This window comes from Ictalurus punctatus, chromosome 18 (assembly GCF_001660625.3).
Source record: "Ictalurus punctatus breed USDA103 chromosome 18, Coco_2.0, whole genome shotgun sequence".
NCBI classification, from domain to species: Eukaryota; Metazoa; Chordata; class Actinopteri; order Siluriformes; family Ictaluridae; genus Ictalurus; species Ictalurus punctatus.
The window spans coordinates 2,208,524-2,217,500 of NC_030433.2; positions in this window are offsets into that span (position 1 = coordinate 2,208,524).

The window sequence follows — 8,977 nt, forward strand, 5'->3', positions numbered from 1 at the left end:
AATGGATCCCATTTTTAAAAAAAAAATCCCGTAGAAGTGGTCCTTCAGGAAATTTATGTCTCGTCCTATAAGACGATTCCTGCAGGACTCGTAAAAGGAACGGTTCCAAAATAGGATCGAAATTCTATGTAGAATCCTGTACAAGTTTCTTACTGGAATCCTTCAAGAACCAAATAAGATCCTACAGGACAAACTAAAAGGATATTTTTTTTAAAAGTGAAGGGATTGTAGACAAAACAGGAGTCAATCATCCAGAAATTAAGTTACATGATTGACTTTGATTGTATTTTTTTTATTTTTATTTTTTTATAAAGATGGTCCATAATCAGGAACGAAATTCCCGGCATTTTCAGTGTTCAAACTTATTATTAAAAGCATACACACTTTGCAGTGCGTTCACAGAGTATTGTTACGGGATTAGTGAATCATTCGTTCATAAAACTGAGCCGGTTGCACTAGGGGACATATTTAAAAAAAAAAAATGATTTGAGTCAAACAAAAATGATCACCCGGTTGACCCTTCTTCAAGGGATTCGTTTTTCATTTAGCTTTTTCCTTCTAAGAAACACAGTGTGTTTGTTATTAGTGAAAGCAGGTGGCTGTCCAGAAAAGTGAAGAAGCCATGGCCAAAAGAGGAAGCCATTTTCCGAGAGCGAGTGGATTGTTATTCCTGAGCTGCTGCCGGTGATTCATACATGTTTTTTCCTGTGTCACGTCGTTTGTTCAGCTGTTATTCTCCAACTGAGCACGTCAACATCAACATTTCATTTAATAACCGTCCCTAAACTCTGGCTTTCTCTCACCGCGTGCACGTTTCCTTCCAGACGTCCTGCGACTTTTTTTAAAAAACGCCGTGGTAGAGTAACGCGAAAGGTCACGCGTTTCCATCCACCACATCGTGTCCAGCCTTCTACAGAGGAGCGAACGCTGACGTCATCAGATGAGCGTCCGCCAAGCGCACACAGTCACGGGGACACAGGAGTACACGCTTCGTTTCTTCCCATCACACGTTGTTACATTTTCGCTTTATCCGCACGACAACTTTTACGCCTCAGCCGGGTTTTATCCCGCTGCCGTTTTCACTGAAGGCGTCTTATGCGTCAAGCGAAATGCGCACGAGTACAGGTAGACACGAAAACACACTCCAGTTGAAATGAGCCGGAAGAAGAAAAAAAAGTTCCATAAATACATCATTTCACCGACAGGTTTTTGTCATGCACACTGACTCGAGTGCATAAAGTCCTTGGACTGTAGTAATCATTCAGTTGAGTTCAAGTAAAAGTATTGATCAAGAAAATGACTCGTCTGTAAAATTAAGGTTGTCTCATAAAAAAAAACAAAAAAACACTTCCGTTATTACTTTACAAATGACCGTTTTTTTTTTTTTTTTTACTTGTCTGGAATTTTAGAATCTTACAAAAGGCATTTTTGAATTATTATGTTAACTAACCATGTGACTGAACACCGTCTCAATTAACAGCGTATAACAAATATAAAGCTAGCAGGCTAACTCACTTTAAATCCAACTTTGCTATCTAGCAAAGAATGCCCCTTAAACATTATCCCGAGCTTTACCTACCGGATGTACTACTGAACATTAAAGTGGCATCTTAAGTTTAATACAGAGCTTTAAAACATCAGAAAATCTGGCTCGAGAGTCTAGCACACTCAGACACTGTAAAACATGATAGCTCCATTAAGTTATGCGAACTTACTTCTTCTCTTTGACTCCACTTTGTCATGACGGGTTTTGGATATTGAACTGAAGTTGATAAATTTCCCCAAAATTAAAACGTAAAGTAATCCGTCGTCTTGACTAGAAAAGAAAAACAATTGTCAAACGTGACGTTTTTTGAGTTAAAAAAAAAAGTCATCTTCGAGTCGAGTTTACGGACATTTTAAAGACATTTTTTTCGCTTATAAGTTTAACCACTAGCACGTTCGCCTCACACCGCCAGGGTCGTGGGTTCGATTCCCGCGCCTCTGTGTGTGTGGAGTTCGCGTGTTCTCCCCGTGCTCCGGGGGTTTCCTCCGGGTACTCCGGTTTCCTCCGCCAGTCCAAAGACACGCACGGTAGGCTGATCGGCGTGTCTAAAGTGTCCGTAGTGTATGAACGGGTGTGTGAGTGTGTATGTGATTGTACCCTGCGATGGATTGGCACCCTGTCCAGGGTGTACCCCGCCTTGTGCCCCATGCTCCCTGGGATAGGCTCCAGGTTCGCCGTGACCCTGAAAAGGAGTAAGCGGTATAGACGGTGGATGTATGTATGGAAGTTTAACCACCTGAAATGTCTTAAAGTATAGCTCATGGCTTACCTGTACATGTTCCCACCGGTTGGATGTTGTTTTTGGCTCGCAAAATTTGCTAATGGTTATACTGTTTCCTTTGAATCATTTCAAAACTGAAGATACCTCATAAATTGGGTCAGGGATGCTTATCTGTCTCCGCTGTCTCAGACGTCGCTCCAGATGTTTAAGGATTCCGCGCCCGAAGTGTAGACGTTCAACAGGTAATGGAATGAAAGTATTTAAAATTGCGTCATACGGTCATTTTAATTGGCTTACGGACTTCTGGGGTTAAATGCATTTTTAATAGTTTTACTATGTGATCAAAAAGAAATATAAAAGAAAACAACCCAAAAAAAACATAATTAGGTTGAATAAAAGTAAAAAATACTAGGATTTAATTGCACTCAAAAAGTACCGTTACAGTGAATCATTTATTCAAGCAGTTTAAACAAAAGTACATATAGTTCGTTACTTCCACTCCCAGTTTTGTTACTTATAAGGATACATTTTCAAATGAATAAATTTATATGTAAAAAGTAGATGAATGCACCCGAAGCCCCTGTACAGCTTTAATAAGAAATGCAAACCTTACAAATCATACTCATCATACTAATTCTTTAACACTTCGCATCAATGTTTATCGTTGTTGTTGTTGTTGTTGTTGTTGTTTTTCCCTATAAGGAGATTTATTTTTTTGGAAGTTAATACATTTTACAAAGCTACAACTTAAGATCTGGTTGAAAGAAATGCTAATGAGACACCTGTAGCGTAGTTTTCAGAAATATATATATAGTAGATTTGACCGTGAGAAGGGTTTTTTAACGAAGAATTAGCTTGGACCGATTTGTCAATGAAATGGCAAATTGATATGACCAAGCAAGACTGAGATGGCCCAATCCCACTCGTGTCTACTTCAAGAAATCCGAATTACCTACAGTACAGATCGATACAACATTCGGATTCGGTCATGTCAAGAGTTACTCGATGTTGGCGGACAGACGTCTCATCTTGTGCGTCCGAACCAGTCCGAGTCGGATTTCTCCGACGTGGCGTTTTTGCCTTTTTTAAATAGCATTGCGTGCTGCAGCTACTAGCACAGTGTACACAATGTCGTGGTAAGAAGGGTGGAGTTTGGATGGTAAAAGGACAGGGACGTGTTTCCTCTCTGCGTACGATCTGCGTCGAATTTTCCTATGATGTTACAGGCGCAGATGCGAGGCTTTTGAACGCCATTTTTGTAGTTTCCCGGGCATTCAAAATGTCATTGTGTTATGCGGTCACCTATTCGAAGAACCACTAGACGCTCATCTAATGATCGAAGCAGGAAAAATCTACCGCGGCCCGACTTGTGTGAAACGGCGATCGACATACATACAAGGACAAACGCAAGCACGCGTCGGGCTTTAATACAAACGCGATAGGCTTTAATCGTGAACTTTGCCATCTACATGACAGACATACAGTACTGTGCAAAAGTCTTATGCGCTTGTAGATCAAAGTTGCTTAAAAAAAAAAAAAAAAAGAAATTAAATGTTTCTGCATTAAAAAAAAAAAAAATACTATAAAGGGCAGCAAACAGTAATAAATTAAACTAATGACCTCAGAATTTTTTTTAAAAGTTCATAAAGCAGTCTCTCTAAGCCAAACGCACTTAAATATAACGGAACTTTTACTCAAACTTGTTATATTTAAGTATATTCGGCTTAAAGACATCGATTTATCAACGTAAAAAAATTCCGAGGTAATTAGTTTCCTCGAATTTTTTGAGTTCAACGAACTTATCCGGTTTTACAGTGCAGTACTGCACAAGCGTGGAGGAACAAATCGGTCCTACGAAAGCGACGCTGCCGCTTCGACTTTTGATCCTTGAGAGCCGTGTCATCTTTCCCACAGTTAAAGCAAAAACCGATCGAGGGTGCCGGTATTTTCACGGCGTTAAACGGCCACACGCAGGATACAAACGACATTTCCAGCTGTACTATTAATAACAAAAATAAATACGTGAGAGCGCGCAGCATGGAAGCTCGTGTCCATCACTGGATTCCTAATATTTCGTTAAGCATCCTCGCATGGAGGATGTCTCCAGTAGCTTGTGGGTGGATTTTCCAGGCTGATGACCAGGGAGCTGAATGGCCAGCTCGTCAGTAGCATCCAAGAAAAATAACTAAATAAATGAGTCAGCTTCTGAGTCAATCTGACTCTAAACTAGCAGAGTGGGATTTTGTTTTGAACGCCTGCTTTCTGCACAGCGCTGCTTAGAGTATTCACTATGCCACAGCGCAAGGATCTGTATTGAAATTGTATTTCGTTTTTTGAAGGACAGCTGTGAGATTAGGCGGGATTGATCAGAATTACCGCGGAGCGGGATCGAAAAACTCAACCCTGTGCATTTCGTACAACTTGATAAAGTAATAATGTTTCATTAACGCAGAAGCATGGTCTTATACAATTCGCGGGTGATTGTAGAATTGGCTTCATCTAGTCTGGAACATTTTCAGACATAAAATGTGTGTGTGTGTGTGTGTGTGTGTGTGTGTGTGTGTGTGTGTGTGTGTGTGTGTTTATGCATGTGAGACCCACACATTAGCTCCTATCAGTAGGGAGCAGACTCAACAGCATTGCAGTACCTCTTTCACTGGCCTTGACCCCTATTCAGTCTGTGTGTGTGTGTGTGTTTGTGTGTGTGTGTGTGTGTGTGTGTGTGTGTGTGTGTGTGTGTGTGTGTGTGTGTGTGTGCAAGTGTGTGTGTCCATCCTCCTGCAGGCTGTAAGACTGAGGCCTGAGGTCTTTATAGAGAACTGCTGAACATGGGTCACTGTGTCCAGCGTCTCTCAAGTTACACACACACACACACACACACACACACACACACACACACACACAATGCCAAAAGATTAGCTACATTAGAAGCTGACATGCTTGTGTGGGCGAAAGAAACGACAGCAGGAGATAATAACAAGGGAGTGGAGAGAATGAGTGGAGAGCAGGAAACTGTAGTAAAAGGTTTAAGAGGTATGTGTGTGTGTGTGTGTGTGTGTGTGTGTGTGTGTGTGTGTGTGTGTGTGATTTTGTGTGACACAGCATGGATCCTGGGCGGAGCCTTGCTAACAAACACACTTAGATATGTGGGCTGATCAGTCACCAGACACCACATACACACACACACACACACACACACACACACACACACACACACACACACACACACACACACACACACACACACACACACACACCCATCTTCCCACACAACGCATCCTGGAATTGGGGTAAGGAACTTTATAGACAGGGTGATTAAAAAAACATCCTTGTGTTATAATGTTACAGTGTATTCACTACAGCGTTACAGTTTTGTAGTATGTGTGTGTGTGTGTGTGTGTGTGTGTGTGTGTGCGTGTGTGTGTGTGTGCTTGAAGCATGAAGAATGTCTTATTAATTACACATACAACTAATTTTCTTTGTTATGCCGTGAAAGGCATTTTGCCAGCACAGTTAGTTTGAGTTCTTCTCATTGATGAAAAATGTCTATTCCAGTGGGCGTGGTCTCTTCCAGGATGACCCTGCCCCCATTTCCTGGGTTCAAGGGTTCAGTGAAAATATACATATATATATATATATATATATATATATATATATATATATATATATATATATATATATATATATATTCTCTCTGGATGGGTGCAACAGAAAAGCATTCACCCTATTGGGTATGAGAGCTCAAATCCTGACAATGCCACAGCAATCCACGGCTGGGAGTCCGAGAGAGCTTAATCTGCTTCTTTCTTTCGGTTGGACGGGTGGAGGTACACCCTCTCCTGTCAATCAGAGCAACACTTTCAAATCATGGGTGTTTATGAGCTTGTGTATGAGGACGAGGGCAGATAGTGCTTTCCTTGGTTACTCTCTACTGATAGGTCATTCATGAAGGATTTGTTCATTTTGAACGAATCTTTTATATGACTCGGGGGGGAAAAAAGAGTCGTCTCAGAGAATGATTCATTCATGTGAAAACCGCATAGGCTCTGTACAGGAAACAGAAACGATTAGTTCACCTCCCGAGTCCCTACTCGTGTCCGAGTCTCTTCGGTCATTTGTCTCGTGACGTGACAGCTGCATATATTCTGTATTGGATACAGAAATAAGCTCATAATTCCCAACCTTCCTTATAAACAAGCTGGACGAAAAGGAAAAAAAAAAGGAAAATGTTTATTGGACGTCTTTTGATAATTTTATGATAATTGCTAAATAAATGCATTTATTTAGGAATGACATTTATTACATTTAGGAATTACATTTATAATTATACAATTACATTAGTATAATTGACTGGAGATGCTGAGCCCAGTAGTGGTCACGTGATACATGAACATAATACTCTGACTGGATTAGGGACTCATTTTTGTTTCCTGTACAGAGCGTCACGTGACAAAAGAATGAACGACTCGGACCAGAAGACCCAGTTGAGTGGTGAATTAATCATTTCTGTTTCTCCTAATTTGTCCTGGGGGGCACGGTGGCTTAGTGGTTAGTATGTTCGCCTTGCACCTCCAGAGTTGGGGGTTTAATTCCCGCCTCCGCCCTGTGTGTGTGGAGTTTGCATGTTCTTCCCGTGCACTGAGGGTTTCCTCTGGGTACTCCGGTTTCCTCCCCAATTCAACAACATGCGTTGTAGGCTGACCAGCATTTCCAAATTGAGTGAATGCGTGTTTGATTGTGCCCCATGATGGGATAGGCACCCCATCCAGGGTGTCCCCTGCCTCGTGCCCCAAGTCCCATGGGATAGGCGCCAGGCTCCCCGTGACCCTGTGTAGGATCGCGGTACAGAAAATGGATGGATAATTTATCCTCATAATCGTTCCTTATTCGGAATATGATCGAAGTTTGCGCAAGTAGACGTGTTGGGGGAATTTGGCGAAAATGAAAATTTTTGAAAAACACATTCATTTAATTCCGCTCAAATGAACAAAACGACTCGATTAAAGATTCGTTCGTTTTGCCGAACGAGATTCAAAGATCCAAGTCAGTGAAATGATCCGATCTTTCCATCACTATTACTGGCTTCAGATGTCTCGGAGGGTGACGGTATCCTTTATGCTCTGTAGTAGTATAGTAGGCTAGCTGGTGGGTGGGAATATGCAAATGACCAAACAGACAAAAAGGTGGCAAAAAATAAAAGAAGTAGAAAAATACGAAAACGCGATCGACCGAGGGTTTGTTTCCTACAGCGGTTCTCACTGGAATCCTCTCCGTCTTTGGTGTAGGCTTCTCCATAGCACCATTGAATGGTTTTCCCCAGAAACACAAACTAAGAACCTTTCAAGGTTTTACCTTTAAGCTTTTCTAAGAGAACATAAGCCAAGCTATCAGCATCCCAAAAATATTTCTGGATAAAACAAATTTGAAACATTAGAGCAAGTTTCCTTGCAGATATTATATTCCATGGTTCATTCGGAAAAAAAAAATTGAATTCAAATCATATTTCTAGGCAAATAACTATTAAAAGTTAATAGATAGTTGAAACAGATACATACTTTGGGAGCAAGAGAGAATGAGACGGAGGGAGGGAAGGGGGAGGGGAGGGAGCGATCGAGTGAGAGAGAGAGAGAGAGAGAGAGAGAGAGAGAGAGAGAGAGAGTTTCCTAGGTGCCAATGTAATGAACTAAGAAGACAGACATAGACAGAGAACAAATAAGGAGAGAGACAGAGAGAGACGGAGACTGCTGGATCGCTATGCGTACATAATTACTTGTGCATGTGTGTGACTTTATACTTACAATGGAATGTGTGTGTGACAGAGAGAGAGAGAGAGAGAGAGAGAGAGAGAGAGAGAGAGAGAGAGAGAGAGAGAGAGACTCTTGGTGGGTCTGGTCTATAGCAGTTGGCACTTGGTACAAATGTACAGTAATTCAAAGCATGCGACCCGCCGAGAGTGTGTGTGTGTGTGTGTGTGTGGTGCACACATGTTCAATCTCTCCCTCTCTCTCTTTCTCTCTCTCTCTCTCACACATGAGACTTTCTCTCTCTCTGTCTCCTTCGCTCACTCTGAAGCGTTCTTATGTTTACCAAATTATGACAAATTGAATTTTGAAGCAGGGGTTCAAAACAGATCCTGCTCCTCGCTCATACTCTCTCTCTTTCTCTCTCCTTCTCTCTCCTCTCTCTTTTTCAGCATCTCCAAGAATTTAATCTGTTAATCAGTTTGTTTGCTTGTACCGCACTGCACACTGATGCAGTGTAGAATACTTTCTCGCAGGTTTTTGTTCTTTCTTTCTTTCTTTCTTTCTTTCTTCTCGCTCTTTATTCTGAGTCACATTTCCACTGAGATCATGGGAGCGTGCATTCCACAGATCAAATGAATAGGAGAGAGTCAAAGAAGGAGAAAAGGAGAAAGAATGAAAGGTCAAAACGGTGTTTTTTTTTTGTTGTTGTTGTTGTTGTTGTTGTTTTTTTTTTAAACAAAATGTATCTATATTTGCTGGCGGAATGCCACCGATTGAATTGAAAAAGAACAACAAGAAAGAAAGAGAAGAGACTCTTCGTGTAGATCAGTGATAAAATGGATGAAAGTGAAGCATGTACTTGTATCCAAGCTACAGAGGAAGTAAATTCCAAAACATGTCCAAAGCAGTGCTCTTTCTTTGTGTGTGTGTGTGTGTGTGTGTGTGTGTGTGTGTGTGTGTGTGTGT